The following is a 24,071-nucleotide window of genomic DNA, read 5'->3' as shown; positions in this document are numbered from 1 at the left end:
ATTTATAGTACTGACTGTACAATAAAAGCCAAAAAAGCAATGTACATGTTGCCAAGGTAACTCCAAAGACCACCATGACAGGGATGTGGGTGGGGGTCTGTGATGACACTGTAGAGCTAGCTCTCAACTTGCTCACCAGTTTCAGAGAGAAAGGAGATGTAGGGTATGGGTGTATGTGCACAAGTCCATGTAAAGACAGAACCCCTTACAGCAATTAACATGGGATATTTGACCCTAAAGGTCAGAGCACTCAAGCAGGGAAGCAGGGCTAGGTTAACAGGACTGGCAGCTGCATGAAAGCAGCTTCCCTGAAGGGTCCCCAGGCTGCTAGACTGGCCGTAGGTCATCTGCGGAATGAAAAAACGTGTTCCCAGGAAGGGGTGGCATTGCCACTGCATTAACTCTCAGGGACTGGAAATGTGGGGGCTTTCCAGCCAGGACGCTGGGAGACATCTTTGCAGGCACATCCCCAAACCAACATACTTCTGCCGTCTGCCCCTGAGGATTCGTTTTCTACTGAATCTCCTTTAGCTAGAAAAGTGACAGAACTGAGCTGGATGGGATATAAGTTATGGGCAGAGCTTCAGTGGCTTGCTTATTGGGAGGAATTGGAGCTGCAGAGGCTCCAGTGTCGGCGACGGCCAGGAGAACGGAATTGCCAAGGCACAGGACCCTGTGCCGCAGGGAGCGTGACTTTCTCCTTATTCGTGGTGGTGACTGGCACCACACGGGAGGTGGTGGCAACATTCTCCTGGGAGGGCTGAATCTCCTGGGGGTGATCTAAGCCCCCCAGGGGGCCAGCATAGTGGTGGCAGTGATTTCCTGGCCATCAATTTGTGATCCACCCATATGCTTCAGTGCCTTCTCAGCTTCATTTGGATTCTCAAATTCCATGTATGCATAGCCTATAGATTAGGGGTCTGGAACCTATGGCCCGCAAGCCAAACATGGCTCTTTTGATGGCTGCATCTGGTTCACAGACAAATCTTTAATAAAAAGAATAATAATGTTTAAAATATAAAACATTCTCATGTATTACAATCCATTCATTTTCTACCGCTCATGTTCATGGTTGCAGGTGGCTGGAGCCAATCACAGCTGTCCTCCGGGACAACACCAAATTTTTATTGGATAATGCGTAATGTACAAGGGTCGTTGTATGGCTCTCATGGAGTTACATTTTAAAATATGTGGCGTTCATGGCTCTCTCAGCCAAAAAGTTTCCTGACCCTTGCTATAGATAGATGAGGGTGCGTCCTTTCTACAGGCATATCAATAATTTTAATTTTTTCATAGGTGGAGAATATCTTCATAATGTGATCCTTGGTCACATTCTTGGTAAGCCTCCCAATGTGTACTTTAATGGGTTTAGGAGAAGGGCTCTGCTTTTTCCTTTCCTTTTCATCTCTTTTGGGTGGTTTGGATTTGGAGTGGGAACGCCGCTTGTTGTCATGTCTACTCTGAGAAGGACTTCGAGAGCCAGAGGAGCTTCTAGAGCTGGAGCTGTGGGATGTGCTGGGACTTCCAGAGTGGCGTGGTGCCGATGGGGAGCTAGAGCCACTGCTCGAGCTGATGTTGGTGCTGGAGCCCGAGCTGGACGTAGAGCTGGACCAAGACCTAGTGTGCTGTTGCTGCTACCACTGGAAGTGCACCTCTTTTGAGTTTTATCCCTGCCACAATCCTTCTCACTTGACTCCTTGGTGGCCCCTTTATCTTTAGAGTGATTCTTGGACTTCTCATCAGAGTGGTCTTTGCATATGGTAGGGAGAAGAAGCCCCAGTGCTGGACTTTTTATTATTTTCTTTGACTCTTAGCAAGCTCTTCTTTTTCACTCCTGATAAATCTATTCTTCCCTTCTGCAATGGTGGCCTCCCTTATCTGAACTCTTACTTCTAACTTGAGCCTGAGAAATGAACCCTAATCGATTGCAATTTATGCCAAAGTGCAGTATCTTCCTGCCACCAGACCTCCTCCCACTCTCTCTCCAGATGGTTCTAAAGTACAACCAAGTTGAGAACAACACTTGACTGTATACCTGAGCCACCTGGGAACCCTGGTGAAATGGATGGTGTGGGGCTTTGGAGCCTGTGGTCCCACCAAGCTCTTAGGTGACAAGCGTGCCTCTGCTCTGTGGACCACACCTTGAACAGACATGATCAAGGTATACTGGTTGCCTCCTGATGCCAAGTGATTTGAGGAGGGCAGTTGGGAAATATTAAAGACAACTTAGGCAAAACTGGGCAGGGGCAAGTAAGATAGCTCCTTTCACTATAGAACTGCCTCAGGTTGTTAAATGATTTCTAAGCTTCCTACACAGATGGGGCTGACAATCATGGTTTAAGGGAGGGTCTGGGTTTCTATAATCTAAAATGTTCTAGACCAAAGGGACCTGGTAGATTATGGGGTTCAGTGAGTCCCAACCCAAACTGATTATCAGTCAGTCACCCAGAGAGAAGTTAAAAAATTCAAATTTCTAGGTCCATTCTAATAGTCTGTTCATGTAACATATTTTTAAATAGCTGACTTAATTTCAGACAGACTGGGGAACCACAGATTGAGTTCATCCCCAGACCCTCACGCTGACATTTTATTGGAGAAGAAGTTGGTCTGGGCATGGGCTTCTCTGTGACAATGTTGGCATTGTTTTGCTGTGAGGACTGAGCAAGTGAGAAAAAGAAAATCTAAGTAAATGACAGGCAGACCTTTGTCCAGGTCACAGGCACTGGGGACCCTGATTCTGGATGATCGATTCAGGCTAGGGGTCTGCCTTTGCCTTTCTGGGCCAACACTAATTTTATGAAACAGTAATGGCAATGGTCATATAGCTTATTTTACAAGGCCACCTGTCTCAGTCAGAGGAGAAGGAGATTGGTGTTTGTCCTGACTGCCGTACCCACATGTGGCAGAGGGCCCTGACCCCCCGGGGCTCCCGCTCTTCCTGTGAAATGGGGCACTGCCCAGGTCCTGACATTCCCTCCTTGAACAACCCTTCTGACATCCTTAGGGCCCTTCAGAGACAGAGGGCAAAGATTTTAAGAGCCTCATGACAAGTCACAGCCATAGTCTTGGCCTATGGGTAGAAAGTCTGCTCCACTGGGACTTCTCGCAGACCAGTGCTCCAATCTACATCTGTGTCACATCCAGCTCTGCTCCCAATCTTGTTTATACTCAACACCCAGACCTGGTGCCTGCTCCCAATCTTGTTTATACTCAACACCCAGACCTGGTGCCTGCTGGCCCCCTCCCCCCGTCCAGCATCAGCTGAAAACACTGCCTGAGTGAGACTGAGGAACAGTACCCTAAGGAACAGTGCCTTTATTATCCGTGTTTTGTTTTGTTTTTCAACTAGTAGACTTTTCCCTTTATAGATGCTTAATTTTTTTTAAGTTAAGCATAAATACTTCATTTCAAGTCTTAATCTATATTTAGTCACTCATATATGTTTAACCTGAACACTTACAATGTATCAATGAATACCCTATATTTGTATATTTTAATGCCATAATCCTGTTGGTACATTTGATTGTCTTTTATTTTACATATACAAAATCTGAAGTTTAGAAATTGAGCAACTTGATCAAGATCACATAACTAAAAAAGTCATTTAACTGAGGTTTCAATCCAAATTTCTCTGGTTCCAAAATACCTTTTCCATCCCCCAAATCAGATAATCTCAAAGTTTCTCATTTTAGAGACTTAAGAAGGCTGCTAATTGTAATTTTTTATTAAAGATGTTTTTATCGCAAAGACATGATAAAGCCAAAAAAAGAAAAAACCCACCACTAACTGTAAGTAGTTTCAATACATAGCTTAATAGTCACCATTTCCTAGGGTACCTGCACAAGATTACAATTAGTGTACAGTAGATCATTTTCTCTGACCTTCCGTCTAAACCAGGTCACCCTCCATCCCTGCACAGCCCCTCTCCTTCTCTGTCCTGTGCACGTCTGCACACCTGTAGAAGAAAACAGGTGCTCAGTCTGTGCAGGCGCTGTGCCACCCACCGCCAGATTAAGACAAGTTTTCTGTATAACATCCCTTCCAGAAGTATTTATACTTCCAGGTTGTGGCCTATTTCTTTAAAACAAACTTTTTATTTTGAAGTAGTTTTAGATTTACAGAGCAGTTTCAAAGATAGCACAGAAAGCTCTTTCCCGGGTTCCCCTAATGTTCACATCTACATCACTGAAGCTAATTATGACAACAGGTCATTTCTTAGAGTGATTAGGTTTTCTTTCCCTGTGGAGTGTGGATGACCATGGGGCATGCAGCCAGAAGACCCAAGGCTCCAGAGCCTTGGATGCGTTGACCCCTCTGAGTCTGTTTTCTCAGGACACCTGAAGAACAATAGGATAAACTTGTGGGGGTGTCTTGGGAGGATCAAATGAGACCAAGTCTGTGAAAGCCCCCAGGATGGTGCCTGGCACACTTGCTGACAATGAACCTGTGTTATTGACCTTGAAGTAGGAGTTTCCATCAGGCTGTGTTTAAAACAGGTCTGGGGGCTTCCTTTTCTCCGGTGTCACTGCCCTGTGGCTCAGCCATACCTTAGCTTGTGTTTATTTAATATCCTCTGTGTGCTTGGATCCCTCCTCCTCCCTTCTGTCATCCTTACCCCATAAATTCTGTCTGACTAATTCAGGCCAAGGGCAGTTCTGAACAGAGAGATTGTTTCCTGTTCTGGATTGCATATTTCAAAGTTGTCAGCCTAGCCAGGTGGTCCCAGCCAAGCTGGGGAGGACACCAATGCACAGGCCGTGCAACCTGAATTCTTAAGCGGTGGATGAACACTGGACCTGGAGGAGCTGCCAGGGTGGCACAGAGTTCAACCTGTGTCCAAAGCAGTCAGATAATGATAGTGAGAGGAGGGCGGCAGAGAGTGGGTTGAAGTGGGGAAAGAAGGAGAGAAACAACCTAATTAGGAAATTGGGGCTCTTGACATTTTCCTTCCCCTCCTGTGTCATTTTCTGTCCCCTGAGCCAGAAGCCAAGCTGGCACACATGCTTTCAGAAATGAATAGACCATTTGCACATCGCAGAATGAAAATGACACCCTTGAAGTGCACGCTCGGCTATAGACACTGCCTGCATGTGCTGTCACACAGATGCCCCCTTAGAGAGATTCCTCCTCTGGGCACTTCTCCCCTCACCCACGGCATCCTTGGAAGCACTAGCAGACCCCAGGAGGGAACAGGGATGCCAGCTGTGCCTGGAGAATGAGTCTTCTTTTTCAGATGTCCTTCCTTGTTTATATCAGTCCATTATTAGTATTCCACCCAAATGAGTAGTTGCTAAAACTTTTTTAAGGACAGCTGTCTATATTCCTTAATTAGCACAAGATAACTTGAAATAAAATATTTACATGCTATTTCTCCCCCTTTTTAAGGGAGAACAGAGTTGTTCTTTAATGCCCACCTATTCTTGCATGCCCAGTTTTTTAACTGGACCAGTTCCTGCATTTTGGGTCTTTGGCTGCAAGGCTGTGTGGGTGGAAGAAGTCAGTATCTCCTCCTTAGCCAAGCTAAGCGACAGCCAGGAATAGTAAGAAAAACATCTTGCCCATGGGCAGAAGAGGAGAACAGGAGCCAAAGGTTACATGCCACGGTTTGAAGAGAATTACAGCTCATCTTAAAATTTATTATACATGGAAAGGTTCTAGAAGTCTAGATGTTTATTTCACAGTACACTAGTTTAAAATAAGTCAAGGTTTGTCATAACCAAGATGTTCCTGCTGCTTGTTGAAATAAGGGTTGACCTATCTTCTAAAATGAAGTACAGAAAACATAGATGTTTCTTGGCATGTCTAACTATCAGTACGTAGAAAAGGGCTTTGGGCTTATAAGTTGCAAAACAGTGATTTTTTGCCTATTTCTTCTTTCCTTCTGGGCAGATATAAACTCCTGTAGATGGGGTCTCCTGTCTCCACTCCTCTCCCTCCTACCTCTTTATCTCCTTTCACCTCCTTTCTTTTCTTTCTCCTCTGGAAAGTCCAGAGTTCTACAGAGAAGAGTGACAAGAGAGGAGATGGTCCAGGGTCAAGTGTACTAAACAAACAAACAAACAAACAAATAAATAAATAACTCCCATTGGTTCTGTTTCTCTGAAGAATCCTAATACAGATTTTGGTGTTCTGATGAGATTGACATTTGAGACAGCGGGCTCAGTAAAGTGGACGGCCCTCTCCAATAAGGATGGGCACCACCCAGTCCATTAAGGGCTTAAATAGAGCAAAAGGGGGAGGATGGAGGAATTTGTCCCCTTTTGTTCATACCTCATTAATTGGGCTTGGATATGTCTTCTAATCTTCTGCCCTTGGACATCATCGCCCCTGGGTCTCAGTTCTTCAGACTAGGACTGAAGTACATTACCAGCTTTCCTGGGTCTGCAGCCCAGAGGGCAGGTTGTGGGGCTTTCCAACCTTCAAACTGTGTGAGCCAGTTTCTTATGATTAATCTCCATATACTGCATTGTCTACTGGTTCTCTTTCTCTGATCTATACAGGAGAACCCTGATCTATGCAGGTTCTTTTCTGAACTAAAGTAAAAAGGTTGCAGATCAGACTGACTGTTTGGCAAACCCAAGGAGTTGGCTGATTTTCCGCTTCCCAGTTTGCCTTGCTGCATAGAAGCTGTCGAAACCTCAGGTTCATCAATGTTTCACTCCCACCATTTTACTTTTAAAATACTTAATTAATTTCTGTTTTAAAAGGAGTATGTTTACAATTCTTCTTTATACAGATATATTTAAAAGAAACCTTATCATTTTCATAAGATAAGGAAACTTACCCCTTTTAAACTTCAGTTGTTTTTACAGAAATAAGAACAGTTTTGGCTGAGGTCATGACACTGTTTTACCTTCGTCATGTGGGGGAGGCAGTTGATTTCAATTCCTCTGCTCTGTAATATGAGAAGGTTTTAATAGATGTTTTAAAAGCTCCTTTCAGGCCTTTCTTCAATCAACATGTGACCTTCCTTCTTCTATGCACAGCTCCTCAAGGCAGTATAAAATTGTGGTGTCCTCAGCTACTTGAGGCTGCTGGAGACAGTGGCCGTGGGCATTTAACACCCAGTATTGTCTCTGAACATCACTCAGAGACCTTTCATGAGGAACCTTCACATCCCAAAACAGAATGTCTGAAGTCACCAAGTCCCACGCCAAAGACCTTGCTGGGCCCTGTGGATTCGCTCTGCAGTTTAACAGTCTAGGAGCCATGCTAGGTACTTACAAAGTAAGTCAACGTGGGCGAGCCTTGTAGATATTATGCTAAGTAAAATAAGCCAGAATGCACACTGTTTGATTCTACTTACAGTAAGTTCCCAGAGAAGTCAAATTCATAGAGACAGAGAGAAGCATGGTGGGGCCGGGGCTGGGGACCGGGGAAAGGGAAGTTGATGTTTGTTGGGCACAGTTTGGGAAGGTGAAAAATTTTTGGAGGTAGAGGGTGTAGTAATGGTTGCACAATAATGTGAGTGTACTTAATGCCATTCATCCTTTAAAGGGATTAAACTGGTAAAAAAAAATTTAAATTTTTTTTTTATTTTTAAAATTTTATTTATTCATTTTAGAGAGGAGAGAGAAAGGGAGAGAGACAGAGAGGGAGAGAGAGAAGAGAGAGAGACAGAGAGAGAAGGTGGGGAGGAGCTGGAAGCATCAACTCCCATATGTGCCTTGACCAGGCAAGTCCAGGGTTTCGAACCGGCGACCTCAGCATTTCCAGGTTGATGCTTTATCCACTGCACTACCACAGGTCAGGCTAAACTGGTAAATTTTTTGTTATGTAGATATTTTACCATAGTAAAAAGGAAAATAAATGAGTATGTCAAACAGATTCTTATTGTTTATTTATAACTATATAATATGAGTTTGTTAAAAAATTACAGAGAATTATAAAAATCAAACTAAAATAATACAATATTCACCAGCTAGATTTAACTATAATTATGATTTCTATCCAATCCTCTTCCTTTGCAGCTCTCTATCCATCATAGAGAACTCAAATATTTGAGTTCATACTGTATAAACCAGTAGTAGTCAACGTGTTCCCTACTGCCCACTAGTGGGCGTTCCAGCTTTCATGGTGGGTGGTAGAAGAGCAATCAGAGTATAAATAAAAAGATAGATTTAACTATAGTAAGTTGTTTTATAAAGATTTATTCTGCCGGAGATGACGTCAGAGTAATGGCGGGGTAGGAAGCGATACCGATAAATCTCCCCCAAAACTCAACAAGATCTTCAACCAGAAACAGAAAAACCTATACTTGGAGCTTCCAGATGCTTCGCAATACACCCAAAGGTATGATTGAGTGAAAAATTGGCTAAATATATAACCAAACCCCGAAGGAAATAGGGAGTAAGAAATGCTCCTCCTTCCTCACTAACCTAAACAGGGCGGCTTTCTCTGGTAACTGTGAATATAGAAACTGAGGCGGGCAAAGGGGGTGAATAGATCCAGGCCGCCGCAGCACAAACGGCTGAACCAGGCTGTGGCACAGAGATCCAAGCCGAGGAAAATCTGATCCTGTGGCAACCCGGGCAATACAAGCTAACACTCGCGCCAAACCCAAACAAAGAAAGAAAAGCAGAGCGGCCATTTTACCCGGTCTCCTGGTCGGTGCGCAGTTAGTGGGCGAGAATTTCTTCCTGGGAAAGCCACGCACGGGAGGGAGTGAGAACTAATTCCAATGGTGGAGATTTTCCGTGCTGGAGAGTGTTTCACTCAGAGGGAACTGCGGCTGGCCTCATATCCTGGTTTGCGCACGCAGATAAGGAGTGAGCGATTCCTCCGAGTGCCTCGGCAGTGCGCGTCCGTGTTATCGCACAGAGGGGCAGAGTCAGGGGCCTTTGTGTGGGCCAAAGCGGAATCTTGAGCCGCCCCAGTGCCTTGCAAAAGCCGCGCACGGGGACGGAGCGAGACTCAATTCCAACGGTGGAGATTTTCCGTGCTGGAGGGTGTTTCACTCAGAGGGAACCGCGGCCGGCCTCATATCCTGGTTTGCGCGCACAGATAAGGAGTGAGCGATTCCTCCGAGTGCCTCGGCAGTGCGCGCCCGTGTTATCGCACAGAGGGGCAGAGTCAGGGGCCTTTGTGTGGGCCAAAGCGGAATCTCGAGCCGCCCCAGCGCCTTGCAAAAGCCGCGCACGGGGACGGAGTGAGACTCAATTCCAACGCTACAACTTTTCCCTGCGGTTGGGGGTTTCACTCAGAGTGTGAGACTGCTGGCCGGATATCCTGGTCGCAGACAGTGAGTGAGAGTTTCCTCCAAGCGCCCCGGAAGTGGGCGCCTGCTTGTGTTACCGGACAGAGTGGCAGAGCCAGAGGTCTTTGAGTGGGCAGAAAGCCCGCCTGATTATGCTAGCAGCTCTGACTGACTGAGCCTTACCCAGAGCCCTGTGCTGAGTGGAAATAGAGTGGGGAGTTGCCAGCTCTTTGAGCCTCTTACTATCCAGGCAGAGGCAGCAGCAACCCCATAGCTGGATTATCAGGCTACTAATTAAGGAAGGAAAGACTAGGAGAAAGGCTCCAGGAACACAGACTCTCTCACTGTCGGAGCCTATAAATGCTATTGAGCTTCGACTGCCAACGAGACTAAAGCACAATACATGACATTGCCATAGAGACTTATCAACTGCAAACCTCTACCTGAGCGTGCCAAAGGGGCAGAACCCGGGGTACAGAGTAACTGACCAGGAAGAGGGAGAGAAAAGAAAAAGCAAGAAGATAACCTCTCAAAATCAAGAATAATCTGCAGACTTTATAACCTATCCCATTTTATTATATTTGTTCGTTTGTTTCTCTTATCTTCATTCTTGATACTTTTTTCTCCTCCTCCAATTTGGCCGATTAACTCTCTACCGGTCTTACTCTCTCCTCTCCTTGAACTACACCACCCATAAGTGTTACATCTCCCATTATCTTTTCTCTTCTCTTCCTTTCTCTCTATGAGGGTTGCACTCCAAAACCCTTAACTCTCTCTCTCTCTCTCTCCTTTCTTTTTTCTTCTTTTAGTGGTTACCTCTTTTTTTCTCTCTCTTTCTTTTCTCCCTCTATATTAGTTTCTTCCTTTCTCCTTTACATCTCCTCTCATTCAAACCTCACTAACAAACAAATTATCTTATCTGGGACTCAAACCTATGTTTGTGGCATTTTGGGGGGTTTTTACTTCACCTTTTTAACTCACTAGCAGTGCTCTCATCCCTGGCTCTCCATATTATCTAGTTCTTGTTCCACTAAATACAATAGTAATTTTTTAATTTGTCCCCCCATTTTTCCGTTTTCCTCTTATTCCTCTCATCATAACTCTTAGACAACCAACACCTAAAAGCAAATCATTTCATTATTGACCCAAATTTTTTCCTTATTTGCTTTTTGTGGGTCCATACGCTCTTTTTTTTTCTTTTTTCTTTCCTTTTTTTTTTTTTGCCCCTTTATTACTTTTCCCCAATTCAGGCCCTCCATCACAGGCATTGTTTGTTATAATTCACAGTCCACCACAAGATTTTCTCAAAAAAGAGGGGAGAGGAGAGGAGAGGAAAAAAGGAGGGGGGGAATAATTTCCTTTTTTTAATTTTTATTTTATTTTTCTTTATTTCATTATTAATTTTTTTTTAAAAAAAACAACTCTTTTCGATTTTTTATTTTTTTTATTGTTATTTTTTTTAACTTTTTATTCTTTATTAAATCTCATTAATACTATCAACAAAACCACCCTCAGATGCCATTAAGGAAGAGAAAATCGAATATCATGGATACAAAAGAAAGAGAGGTAACACAGCTAGATAAGGAAAAATCTATGGAGAAAAAATTTAATATATTAGAAACCTTGGAGCTAAATGACAGAGAATTCAAGATAGAAATACTAAAAATCCTCCGAGATATACAAGAAAACACAGAAAGGCAATTTAGGGAGCTCAGAAAACAACTCAATGAACACAAAGAATATATGTCCAAGGAAATTGAAACTATAAAAACAAATCAAACAGAGATGAAAAACTCAATTCACGAGCTGAAAAACGAAATAACAAGCTTAGCTAATAGAACAGGTCAGATAGAAGAGAGGATTAGTGAAATAGAAAACAAGCAACTTGAGGCACAACAGAGAGAAGAAGAAAGAGACTCAAAAATTAAAAAAAATGAGATAGCCCTACAAGAATTATCTGACTCCATCAAAAAGAATAACATAAGAATAATAGGTATATCAGAGGGAGAAGAGAGAGAAAATGGAATGGAGAACATACTCAAACAAATAATAGATGAGAACTTCCCAAGCCTGTGGAAAGAACTAAAGCCTCAAGTTCAAGAAGCAAACAGAACTCCGAGTTTTCTTAACCCCAACAAACCTACTCCAAGGCATATCATAATGAAATTGACACAAACAAACAGCAAAGAAAAAATTCTCAAGGCAGCCAGGGAAAAGAAGAATACAACATATAAAGGAAGGCCCATTAGATTATCATCAGATTTCTCAGCAGAAACTCTACAAGCTAGAAGAGAGTGGACCCCAATATTTAAAGTTCTGAAAGAGAGGAACTTTCAGCCACGAATACTATACCCATCAAAGCTATCCTTCAAATACGAAGGAGAAATAAAAACATTCACAGATACAGAAAAGATGAGGGAATTTATCATCAGAAAACCCCCACTCCAGGAATTACTAAAGGGGGTTCTCCAATCAGATACAAAGAACAAAAAAAACCAGAGCCACAAGTAAAAGCTCCAAGAAGAACACAATAAAACCAAATTTAAACTGACAACAACAAAAAGAAAGAGGGGGAGAAGATGGAGATTAACAGTAGCAAAGGACGATGGAGTGCAAAAGTACTCACAAAATAGTTCGCTACAATGAACAGGGTAGGGACCCTTTTCATTACTCAAAGGTAACCACCATTGAAAAAACCACCACAGAAGCACATGAGATAAAAAAGATAGCAACAGAGGAAAGATGTATGGAATACAACCAAATAAAAACAAAAGATAGAAAAACGAAAGAGAAGGATCAAACAAGACACAAAACTAACAGAAAGCAAGATATAAAATGGCAATAGGGAACTCACAAGTATCAATAATTACACTAAATGTAAACGGATTAAACTCACCAATAAAAAGGCACAGAGTAGCAGAATGGATTAAAAAAGAAAATCCAACTGTATGCTGCCTACAGGAAACTCATCTAAGTAACAAGGATAAAAACAAATTCAAAGTGAAAGGCTGGAAAACAATACTCCAAGCAAATAACATCCAAAAAAAAGCAGGTGTAGCAATACTCATATCGGATAATGTTGACTACAAGACAGGAAAAGTACTCAGAGACAAAAATGGCCATTTCATAATGGCTAAGGGGACACTGAATCAAGAAGACATAACAATTCTTAATATATATGCACCAAACCAAGGAGCACCAAAATATATAAGACAGCTACTTATTGACCTTAAAACAAAAACTGACAAAAATACAATCATACTTGGAGACCTCAATACACCGCTGACGGCTCTAGATCGGTCATCCAAACAGAGAATCAACAAAGACATAGTGGCCTTAAACAAAACACTAGAACACCTGGATATGATAGACATCTACAGGACATTTCATCCCAAAGTGACTTAGTATACATTTTTCTCCAGTGTACATGGATCATTCTCAAGAATTGACCGTATGTTGGGCCACAAAAACAACATCAGCAAATTCAGAAAAATTGAAGTTGTACCAAGCATATTTTCTGATCATAAAGCCTTGAAACTAGAATTCAACTGCAAAAAAGAGGAAAAAAATCCCACAAAAATGTGGAAACTAAATAACATACTTTTAAAAAATGAATGGGTCAAAGAAGAAATAAGTGCAGAGATCAAAAGATATATACAGACTAATGAAAATGACAATACGACATATCAGAATCTATGGGATGCAGCAAAAGCAGTGATAAGAGGGAAGTTCATATCACTTCAGGCATATATGAACAAACAAGAGAGAGCCCAAGTGAACCACTTAACTTCTCACCTTAAGGAACTAGAAAAAGAAGAACAAAGACAACCCAAAACCAGCCGAAGAAAGGAGATAATAAAAATCAGAGCAGAAATAAATGAATTAGAGAACAGAAAAACTATAGAAAAAATTAATAGAACAAGGAGCTGGTTCTTTGAAAAGATCAACAAAATTGACAAACCCTTGGCAAGACTTACCAAGGAAAAAAGAGAAAGAACTCATATAAACAAAATCCAAAATGAAAGAGGAGAAATCACCACGGACACCATAGATATACAAAGAATTATTGTAGAATACTATGAAAAACTTTATGCCACTAAATTCAACAATCTAGAAGAAATGGATAAATTCCTAGAAAAATAAATTCCTAGACTGAGTCAAGAAGAAGCAGAAAGCCTAAACAGACCTATCAGTAGAGAAGAAATAGAAAAAACCATTAAAAACCTCCCCAAAAATAAAAGTCCAGGCCCTGACGGCTATACCAGCGAATTTTATCAAACATTCAAAGAAGACTTGGTTCCTATTCTACTCAAAGTCTTCCAAAAAATTGAAGAAGAAGCAATACTTCCAAACACATTTTATGAGGCCAACATAACCCTCATACCAAAACCAGGCAAGGATGGCACAAAGAAAGAAAACTACAGACCAATATCTCTAATGAATACAGATGCTAAAATACTAAACAAAATACTAGCAAATCGAATACAACAACATATTAAAAAAATAATACATCATGATCAAGTGGGATTCATCCCAGAATCTCAAGGATGGTTCAACATACGTAAAACGGTTAACGTAATACACCATATCAACAAAACAAAGAACAAAAACCACATGATCTTATCAATAGATGCAGAAAAGGCTTTTGATAAAATACAACACAATTTTATGTTTAAGACTCTCAACAAAATGGGTATAGAAGGAAAATATCTCAACATGATAAAGGTCATATATGAAAAACCATCAGCCAACATCCTATTAAACGGCATAAAACTGAGGACTTTCTACCTTAAATCAGGAACAAGACAGGGTTGTCCACTCTCTCCACTCTTATTTAATGTGGTACTAGAGGTTCTCGCCACAGCAATCAGACAAGACAAAGAAATAAAAGGCATCCATATCGGAAAAGAAGAAGTAAAGGTATCACTTTTTGCAGATGATATGATCCTATACATCGAAAACCCCAAAGAATCCACAAAAAGACTACTAGAAACAATAAGCCAATACAGTAAGGTCGCAGGATACAAAATTAACATTCAGAAGTCAATAGCCTTTCTATATGCCAACAATGAAACAACTGAGAAGGAACTCAAAAGAATAATCCCCTTCACGATTGCAACAAAAAAAATAAAATACTTAGGAATAAACATAACAAAGAATGTAAAGGACTTATATAATGAAAACTATAAACCATTGTTAAGGGAAATTGAAAAAGATATAATGAGATGGAAGAATATACCTTGTTCTTGGCTAGGAAGAATAAATATAATCAAGATGGCTATATTACCCAAAGCAATATACAAATTTAATGCAATTCCCATCAAACTTCCAATGACATTTTTTAAAGAAATAGAGCAAAAAATCATCAGATTTATATGGAACTATAAAAAACCCCGAATAGCCAAAGCAATCCTAAAGAAAAAGAATGAAGCTGGGGGCATAACAATACCTGACTTCAAACTCTATTATAAGGCCACGACAATCAAAACAGCATGGTATTGGCAGAAAAATAGACACTCAGACCAATGGAACAGAATAGAAAGTCCAGAAATAAAACCACATATATATAGTCAAATAATTTTTGATAAAGGGGCCAACAACACACAATGGAGAAAAGAAAGCCTCTTCAATAAATGGTGCTGGGAAAACTGGAAAGCCACATGCAAAAGAATGAAACTGGACTACAGTCTCTCCCCCTGTACAAAAGTTAACTCAAAATGGATCAAAGATCTAAACATAAGACCTGAAACAATTAAGTACATAGAAGAATACATAGGTACTCAACTCATGGACCTGGGTTTTAAAGAGCATTTTATGAATTTGACTCCAATGGCAAGAGAAGTGAAGGCAAAAATTAATGAATGGGACTACATCAGACTAAGAAGTTTTTGCTCAGCAAGAGAAACTGATAACAAAATAAACAGAAAGCCAACTAAATGGGAAATGATCTTTTCAAACAACAGCTCAGATAAGGGCTTAATATCCAAAATATACAAAGAACTCATAAAACTCAACAACAAACAAACAAACAATCCAATAAAAAAATGGGAAGAGGATATGAATAGACACTTCTCCCAGGAAGAAATACAAATGGCCAACAGATATATGAAAAGATGCTCATCTTCTTTAGCTATTAGAGAAATGTAAATCAAAACGGCAATGAGATACCACCTCACACCTGTTCGATTAGCTGTTATTAGCAAGTCAGGTAATAGCAAATGTTGGAGAGGCTGTGGAGAAAAAGGAACCCTCATCCACTGTTGGTGGGAATGTAAAGTAGTACAACCATTTTGGAAGAAAGTATGGTGGTTCCTCAAAAAACTGAAAATAGAACTACCTTATGACCCAGCAATTCCTCTACTGGGTATATATCCCCAAAACTCAGAAACATTGATACGTAAAGACACATGCAGCCCCATGTTTATTGCAGCATTGTTCACAGTGGCCAGGACATGGAAACAACCAAAAAGCCCATCAATAGATGACTGGATAAAGAAGATGTGGCACATATACACTATGGAATACTACTCAGCCATAAGAAATGATGACATCAGAACATTTACAGCAAAATGGTGGGATCTTGATAACATGATACGAAGCGAAATAAGTAAATCAGAAAAAAACAGGAACTGTATAATTCCATACGTAGGTGGGACATATTAGTGAAACTAAGAGACATTGATAAGAGTGTGGTGGTTACGGGGGGGAGGGGGGAATGGGTGAGGGAAAGGGGGAGGGGGAGGGGCACAGAGAGAACAAGATAGAGGGTGACGGAGGACAATCTGACTTTGGGTGGTGGGTATGCAACATAATTGAACGACAAGATAACCTGGACTTGTTATCTTTGAATATATGTATCCTGATTTATTGATGTCACCCCATTAAAAAAAATAAAATTATATATAAAAAAAAAAAAAAAAAAAAAAGATTTATTCTGCCAAACTTAGCGAAAATCCAACATAAAGTACTTGGTAAGTAATTATTATTATATGCTTTAACTTACTGTAACTCTGCTTTATAAATTTTATAAAGTAAAGTTACTTCCCTACTTTATAAATCCCCATTACTGGTGGGCGGTTAGAAAATGTTACTACTAACAGAGATACAAAAGTGGGCGGTAGGTATAAAAAGGTTGACTACCCCTGGTATAATATTATTTTTTCATTTTTTTTCTCTTAATGTTATAATACAAGCATTTTCCAAATTATCTGCAAACATAACTGAAATGGCTGCATATTGGTTACAGGCGTGCTATAATATATTTTTGGACATTTAGATTTTTCTGTTTATTTTAATTGTGTAAACAGCATTAAAACAGTCATCCTAACCTGCTCTTATTTCCTAAGGGCGGGTTTCTAGAAATAGTTGTTGTGTCAAAGGACAAGTTATATGTTCGAAAAACCTTTTTACTATTTGTTAGTGTGTATATGTGTCTGTGTCTGTGTGTGTCCTAATTTCAGAAGCCCTTTAACTGTTCTTTATTCCTTTGGGGACAGTTTAAAGCATCTGGAATCTCAGCCCCTTCTGGTGGTTGCTGAATGAGGGCTCCTCAGATTCCCAGCCCTTAACTGCCTTTAGGGAATATATGTTGGAACTTTGATAATCGCTTAGGCCAAACCTAGATGCCTAAGCCAAGAAGGTCTGTTGGACAAACTGAGCTAGGCTGTATCTGAGGTCCTACTTGTATAAACATGGCTTGGATCCCACAGGAAGATGTGAAGTTGAGGTTAAACTCTCCTCTATCTAGTTCAGCCAGCCCCAGCTCAGTTCTGGCTACTCACTAAAGCATTAGGCATATTTCCTGCTTTGAAGGAGCAAGAAAAATGAAAGCTCGCTGGTTTCCTTGGCTGCTGGAACTCAAGTGGCTAAATGAAGCCTTAATAAGATGGACTCTCAGGCTTCACTGTACTACGTCACTTACTCCTAAGTAACACACACAGACCCACTGCAGTAGGGAGAGCCATGGATTCCTGATGATCAATTTTTCCTTTCAGATGTCCTTCCTGAGGGTCTGTCCTGCTGAGTCTGTTCTCACTATGTTCACCCCACTTCTAGGTGGCTCCCTCCCACTCTCCAGATCTCAGAGCAAATGTGATCTGCACATGGGAGCTTTTGCTATCCTCTCAACCTAGCTCAACATGCCAATGTGGGGGATTTTTTTTGTGTTTGTTTGGTTGGTTGGTTTTTGGTTTTTTACACTGCTTTTTAACAATTTGCAATACTGATTTGGGTCATTATTTGAATTTTATGTCTTCATTCAGCAAATATTTAGTAAGTGCCTCTGTGTGCCAGGAATGGTATGTACTATTAGCTGGGATTATAGGAATGAGCAAAAACAGATTTGGTTCCTTTCCTTGTGGAGCTCATAGTCCAGTGGGAAATAAACAAGTGAAAACATGATTACAAGTCAGATTGTATAAAGCAGTGGTTCTCAAACTTTTTGAAGCTGGGGCTCATTTAAAATCCTACAAATAATTGTGGACGCACTATATACAAATTTCTGAGAAATATGTTATAATAATTAAGTCAAATATTAAAGAAAAAATATAAAGTCCAAGAGTGCTTTTATGGTAATAAATGAAATAAATACAACAAAATTAAATTTATTCTGACATTAAAAAACATTTTTATGATACATTTTTTGAGTTATGCTTTTTAGAATTAATAAAAAAGAGGGGTTAAAAAGTAAAATAAATGACAGAAAAAGTTACCTTTTTATATATATAGGTACATTCTTAGTAAGATTTAGTAAATTTGGCAGGTCCTGGTGTGAATGTGTTGTTTTTTTCATTCTTGTGTTTATAAGAAACATGAGCCTGATATGTCCTAGAGATTTCTTCAATGTGTGGGCAAACTTTCATTCTTCATCAATACATTGAAGAATTCCTCTCATTTTACTCTTAATTGTGTTGAGTGCAGAAAACCCCCACCATACATATCATCTTAACTTTACACCAAACAAAGGATAGAAGAAACTTGCCTCCAGTCTTTCTGGGGAACATGGGGGTAGTTCAATCCAGCACCACAGCTTAACAGCCTTTTGCAACCTAATCAGGCAAGTTAGGTGGGGGGTTGGGCAGACTGTCAGCTTACAGCCAATTCCCCACACTTCTGTCCCCCAAAAATCTAAATGCCAAAAACCCTGTTGGTTTTTTGGTCCCCAACAGGCACATATTTCTCTGGAATACCATAGGGTGCACCTGGAAATCTTCTAGGGCACACCAGTGTGCCCTGACGCACACTTTGAGAACCACTGGTTTAAGGGAATGTTATAAAAGGAATAAAGCAGATGCCAAGACAAAGATTGGAAGATCCCAATCAGAGTAATCATGAAGGTCATCTTAGAGACCAGAATATTGACAGAAACCAACCATAAAAAGAGGTAAGAAGAAGGAGGTACAAAAGCACAAGAAGGTACAAAAAACAGGTTGTCAGCGGTGTGTGTGGGGGGGAACTTGAGGAACTGAAAGGCATGGAGAGAGCATTCTGTGTTAGTGTGGAGGGACACTAGATGGGGTGTAAAGCCAGTAGCCACAGCCACCATCACAGCCGCCTGGCCAATGCAGGTTTGCATTGGATTCGGACAGATAGTAATGAAACAATGGAGCCAAGAACTGGTGGGCCATTAGCTTTAAACCTAGCTTGCACCTGTTGGGCAAGAAATACACACAGTGGGAAAACACTTCCCTTTCCATTCAGGGCTCCCAAAGCCACTGACTTATCCAAGTTTCCTAGAATCAAAGATTCTACCTCACCAGCCTTATTCACCTCTGTTCCCCATCTCCTTCTCTCTGCACAAACTCTGCATAAACTGGCTTCTCCTTCAGCACTCCACTATCTTGGCTGCTTCACCTCTCCTCCACATGGCCTTTCTCTGCTCTCTCCTCTAATGCTAATCTCAGGAACCAAGAGAGAGCAAGTTCCCAGTCTGCCCCATTTTATAGTGTAGAAATCAAAACCTTTAATCCAATATACAAACAAGGAAGTCTCTGATACAAAGTCACTTATCTGAGGCATAATGGGATTCCTCATGAGAGTGCACCACCCCACATCATGCAACAGTCAAGGGTGAGAAAAGCTTAGTCTTAAAACTAAGCCTTAAGCTATAACAACCCGGCCTGCTTACAGCCTGTCCCCCACACCCAATGCAAACTATAAGCGAGCAAACATATATATCATATTTACAAACTTATTTGACCAACATGGGGGAAGACAGGTGGACAGGGCTATAGAGGGCATTAAAAGAGACACAGAAAAATAACCACTGGAGTCAACAACGTGGGGGTCGGTGGTGAACTCCACAGCGTTTCCACAGCAGGCAGACTGCAATGGGTTGAAATGGATGGCGAGGAATCAGAACATGTGTGCCTAAGAAGAGGAGTTTGGATTGTGCTGGGTTGGGGGATAAAAAAATTGGTGTATTGAATGAGATAAGGAAGGCCAAGGGAGGAATTAAATTTGGTTTTCTTGACCCTCCCCCCTTTTTTTTGGATGGGAGGTGGTAAACATACTTATAAGCTGTGGGGATGAGTCACTGGAGAGAGAGACAGTGACAATGGCCAGAGCAGCAATAAATGGAGAGCTAAGTCCCTGAGAAGATAAGATAGGACGGTATCCAGAAAAGATAAAGAGGGTTTTTATAGGAGGAGCAACCCCTTAACAATTAAAAAAACAAACAAACCATTTTATTGTGGAAAATTTCAAACATATGAAATATAGTGTAATAAAACCCCAGGTCTCCCTCACCCCTGCTTCAATACATGGCCAATGACATTTTATCTATGATCCCATCAAATTTATCACCTCTTCCCCTGGTTTTTTTTGAAACAAATCAAAGACATGTAACTTTTCATCGTAAAGACCTTAGTCTTATCACTGAAAACAATGGCTTTTTAAAAAAATCACAACAAAACTATTGAGGAATAGAGTGAAGAAATATAGTTTGAAGACTATAGTTAAGCTGCTAAATTGCTAAAATCAAGTATATTGAGGTATCAGGAAATGATTATTTTCTCATTCTAACTAGTATGGGAATTTAAACTTTTGAACTTTCCAGTCCTGCATCAATGCCTGGATATACACCAACCCTCCCAACAACCCTCTTATTACCCCCTGAAGGGCTAAGGAAAGAATGTTCACGCATCCAGACTACCTGGCATTCATTCACCAGACTGCCTGACCAACAGGATTCAGATCACAGGTTGTCTAGAAGATTACTATCACAAAACAATCTAGAGGCTAAGGATATAGAACTGATTCTTCTCAAAAATGTATGTTTTATTATAAGAAATTATAACTATTTTTTTTCTTTCTATTTTGGAACACTCTGAATATTGCCTTGTTGTATTTTTGGTTTGCAAACCCTAAGACTCTTGAAAAAATCCTTTTTACTTCTCTCCAAAATCTCCAGACTCATTTTGAGTTCATTTGACACTATTATTACACTGAAAAATTAGTGATTCCTTAACATCATGAAATAGCCAGTCAGCATTCAAATGTCCCTGATTGTCTCTTATGTGCTTTTATTTTTCACAGCTGGCTTGTTCAAATCAATACCCAAACAAAGTGCACATGTTGAATTTGGTCCATATGCTTTAAAAAGTCTCTTTTGATCTATAGACTTCCCTTGCCCCCTTTTTTTTCTCTTAACATCTATTAAGAACCCAGATCTTTTTTCCTATAAAATCTCTCACTTTCTGGATTTTGCTGACTGCATACCCAAGGTGTCATTTAACACCTTTTCTCACTTGTAAACTCTCTGAACTGTTAGCATACATCTTATATCTAAAGGCTTGTTCAGATTCAGGTCTATCTTTTCTTTTCTTTATTTTTATTTTATTTTATTTTTTTTTGAGAAGAGACAGAGGCAAGAACAGCTCACAGAAGGCGTTGTGTTCTCCTGTTGCAGCACATCAGGCACAATGTACCTGGCTGCCCTGTGACTTGTCATGTTCACGTTAGTTGGTGTGTTTGGTGCTGTCAACCTGCTCCACTCACTGTAAGATTCCTCATTTGCTTTTTGCTTACTTAGCAGTTACTGCCTAGGTCCATTATTTCATTAAGAATACCAAATGATGCTATTCTCATTCTATTATTCTTTCATGGGTTGAATTATATCTCCTCAAATTAATAGGTTCAAATCCTAACCCCAAGTATCTCAGAATGGGACATTATTTGGAAATAAGGTCATTGCAGATGGAATTAGTGAAGATGAGGTCATACTGGAGTAGGGGATCCCCTTATCCAATGTGACTAGTGTCCTTACAGAAAAAGACAATTTGGACACAGAGACAGACATACACACAGGGAAGATGCCATAAGAAAATGGGTCATGCTACCACCAGCCATGAGGGTAAACAACCGATACTCTAGTCTACAGTATACTGTGTCCAGCATTTTTTTTTATACTGTTCCCATTTAAGGTAGGCTAGGATAATCTCTGATGTTTAGTATGTTAGGTGTATTAAATGCATTTTTAACCTACAATATTTTCAACTTATAATGGCTTATTAGAACATGATCCCATCATAAATTGAGGAGCATCTGAATATATATCCCATCATAGATGCACAATCTAATTACTAGCTTTTCAAGTCATCGGAAATAATTTCTCTCTGTGCTTAAACCACTAAATTTATATACATTTACATGGTTTCATTTTGCTTCCAACTTTTGGGGGGCAAATAGTTCTCTTTTTCTTTTCTTTTTTTAACTGATAACATTTGTTTATATCACTTTTGAATTTTTACACTTTTCCTGGTTATAATATGTAAGGTGAGAACTACAACTGTTTAAATGTGATACACAAATCTAGTACATTAATAACTGGGGATTTTTCCTTTTTGCTACACTATTTTCACAGCCTTGGATGTGCCTGCTGGGCAATGTAACCATCACATAGCAAACATGAGGCAGAATATTGGTGAGGAAAATAAGGCAGGACAGAGCCATCAGACACAGACAGGCTCATTCCACATTCACTATTGCATCTTCAAACACCAAGTATTTAACTGCACATTTTTGTTCAAATAGGAAAAAGGGATTTGGCTTTGTTGGCTCAATAGTAGAGCATTGGCCTGGTATGTGGAAGTCCTGGGTTTGATTCCCAGTCAAGGCACAAAGGAGAAGCATGCATCTGCATCTTCACACTCCTTCTTCCTTCTCTCTCTCTTTTCCTCTCCTGCAGCCATGGCTGAATTGGTTTGAGCAAGTTGGCCTTGGGCACTGAGGATGGCTCCATGGCTCTGCCTCAGGCACTAAAATAGCTTGGTTGCTGAGCATCAAAGCAATGGCCCCAGATGGGCAGAGCATCTCCCAGTAGGGGGTTTGCTGAGTGGATCCCGGTCAGGGTGCATGTGGGAGTATGTCTCTCTGTCTCCCGCCTCTCACCTAATAATTAAAAAAAAAAAAATCAGTGATGTCAGGGAAATGGCACTGTGAGGGGTGCTCCCGAAACCTCTCCCTGAAATTTAAACAAATTCAACAACTAGAGACAGAAAAACAATCACAGGAGCATCTGAAATACACATATATCAAACAAAGGTATGATTGGGCAAAAAGGTGGCTGAATATAAAATCCACTCTGAAGGAAATAAGACAGAGAATGGAGTATTCCGCTTTCCTCACTGACCTGATCAAGGGCTGCTTTCACTTGGAACTGAGAGAAAGAGAGGGCTGGGGGCACGGAAAAAGCTGGGCCAGGGCAGACACGTTCAAGCTGGGGAGAGGGTGGGCCCACAGCTCAGCCCACGTGGAGCTAACACCAGCAGCAGACCCCGGCAGAGGTGGGCAAGCAGTTGCCTTGCTTACTCTCGGTATCCCAGTTGGTGAGTGCAAGCAGTGTGCGTGTGGATCCACCTGGGACCTCGGGCATGGGTACTCATGTTCCCAGAAGGAGGGGCTGGGTCGGAGACTGTGAGCAGTGGTCCTCTGCATGGGCTGTGACCAGAGTTTCTGTATAATCCCAGTGCCCTGAATGGCAGCATGCAAGTGCATGGAGAGCTGGCTTTCCTATGGGCACTGCACCTCCTCCAGCCATACAGGCAAACAAAGCACATTCCCGGGAAAGAGAACTGTGAAAGTGGTGGGGGCCAGATAGCCTCTGGAGAGCAGACCTGCGGAGTGCTGAAAGGAGCCTAATCCACAGTCTGCTCACTGGCCGGTGGGTTTATGCTGGCGGCTCTGGCTGACAAAGCCTTCTTTCTCAGGCCTGAGATTTAAGGGGACCTGGAGGAGGGACTTGATAGTTCTCAGGGCCTCTAGCTCGGCAGGCAGTGGCTGGGGCAACTTCCAGCCAGCCAATACAGGTTAAAAAGTAAAGTCCCATGGAACAGACCTCAGAGAACACTGAGGAAGTTGGGCAGGCTGGGCTGTAGGCTTCCCAACAAGGGAGAAGCCTGTGGAGAGCAGACCCACGGAGCACAGAGACAAATTTAACTAGGACCAGAAATCAGCTCACTCCCCTGCCTGCTTGAGCTGGTGGCTCTGGTTGACAAAGCTTTTATACACAGAGCTGTGCTTTGAACAAACTTGGAGGAGGGAATTGGCAGCTTTTAGGACCTCTTGCTCTGGCCTTGTGCACTGAGAATGGCTCCATGGCAGTGACTGGGGCATCTTCCTGCAAGCCAATACAGGTTACAAAGTGCAAAAAGCCAGGGGAGAGTAGACCCACAGAGTGCTGAGGCATGCTAGACATGCACGGAGGCTCATAGAAAGACACCTGAAATCAGCTCCCAGCCCTGCCTGATTATGCTGGTGGCTCTGGCTGGCAAATCCTTACCCAGAACCCTGCTTTGAGCAGGGATAGAGGGGGGATTTGGCAGCTCTTAGAGCCTCTTGCTCTCCAGGCATTGGCTGGGGCAACTTCACAGCTGGA

General features: G+C 41.3%; 1 pseudogene; it reads right to left on the bottom strand.

The window, feature by feature from the left end:
- Positions 1-531: 531 nt before the first annotated feature.
- LOC136322398 (RNA-binding protein with serine-rich domain 1-like) lies at positions 532-23,069 on the bottom strand (annotated as a pseudogene).
- Between the last annotated feature and the right edge of the window lie 1,002 nt (positions 23,070-24,071).

The sequence above is a fragment of the Saccopteryx bilineata genome, chromosome 2 (assembly GCF_036850765.1).
Source record: "Saccopteryx bilineata isolate mSacBil1 chromosome 2, mSacBil1_pri_phased_curated, whole genome shotgun sequence".
Lineage (NCBI taxonomy): Eukaryota > Metazoa > Chordata > Mammalia > Chiroptera > Emballonuridae > Saccopteryx > Saccopteryx bilineata.
Note: the sequence above shows the minus strand (reverse complement) of the source record. Positions and strands in the feature narration are given on the sequence as shown.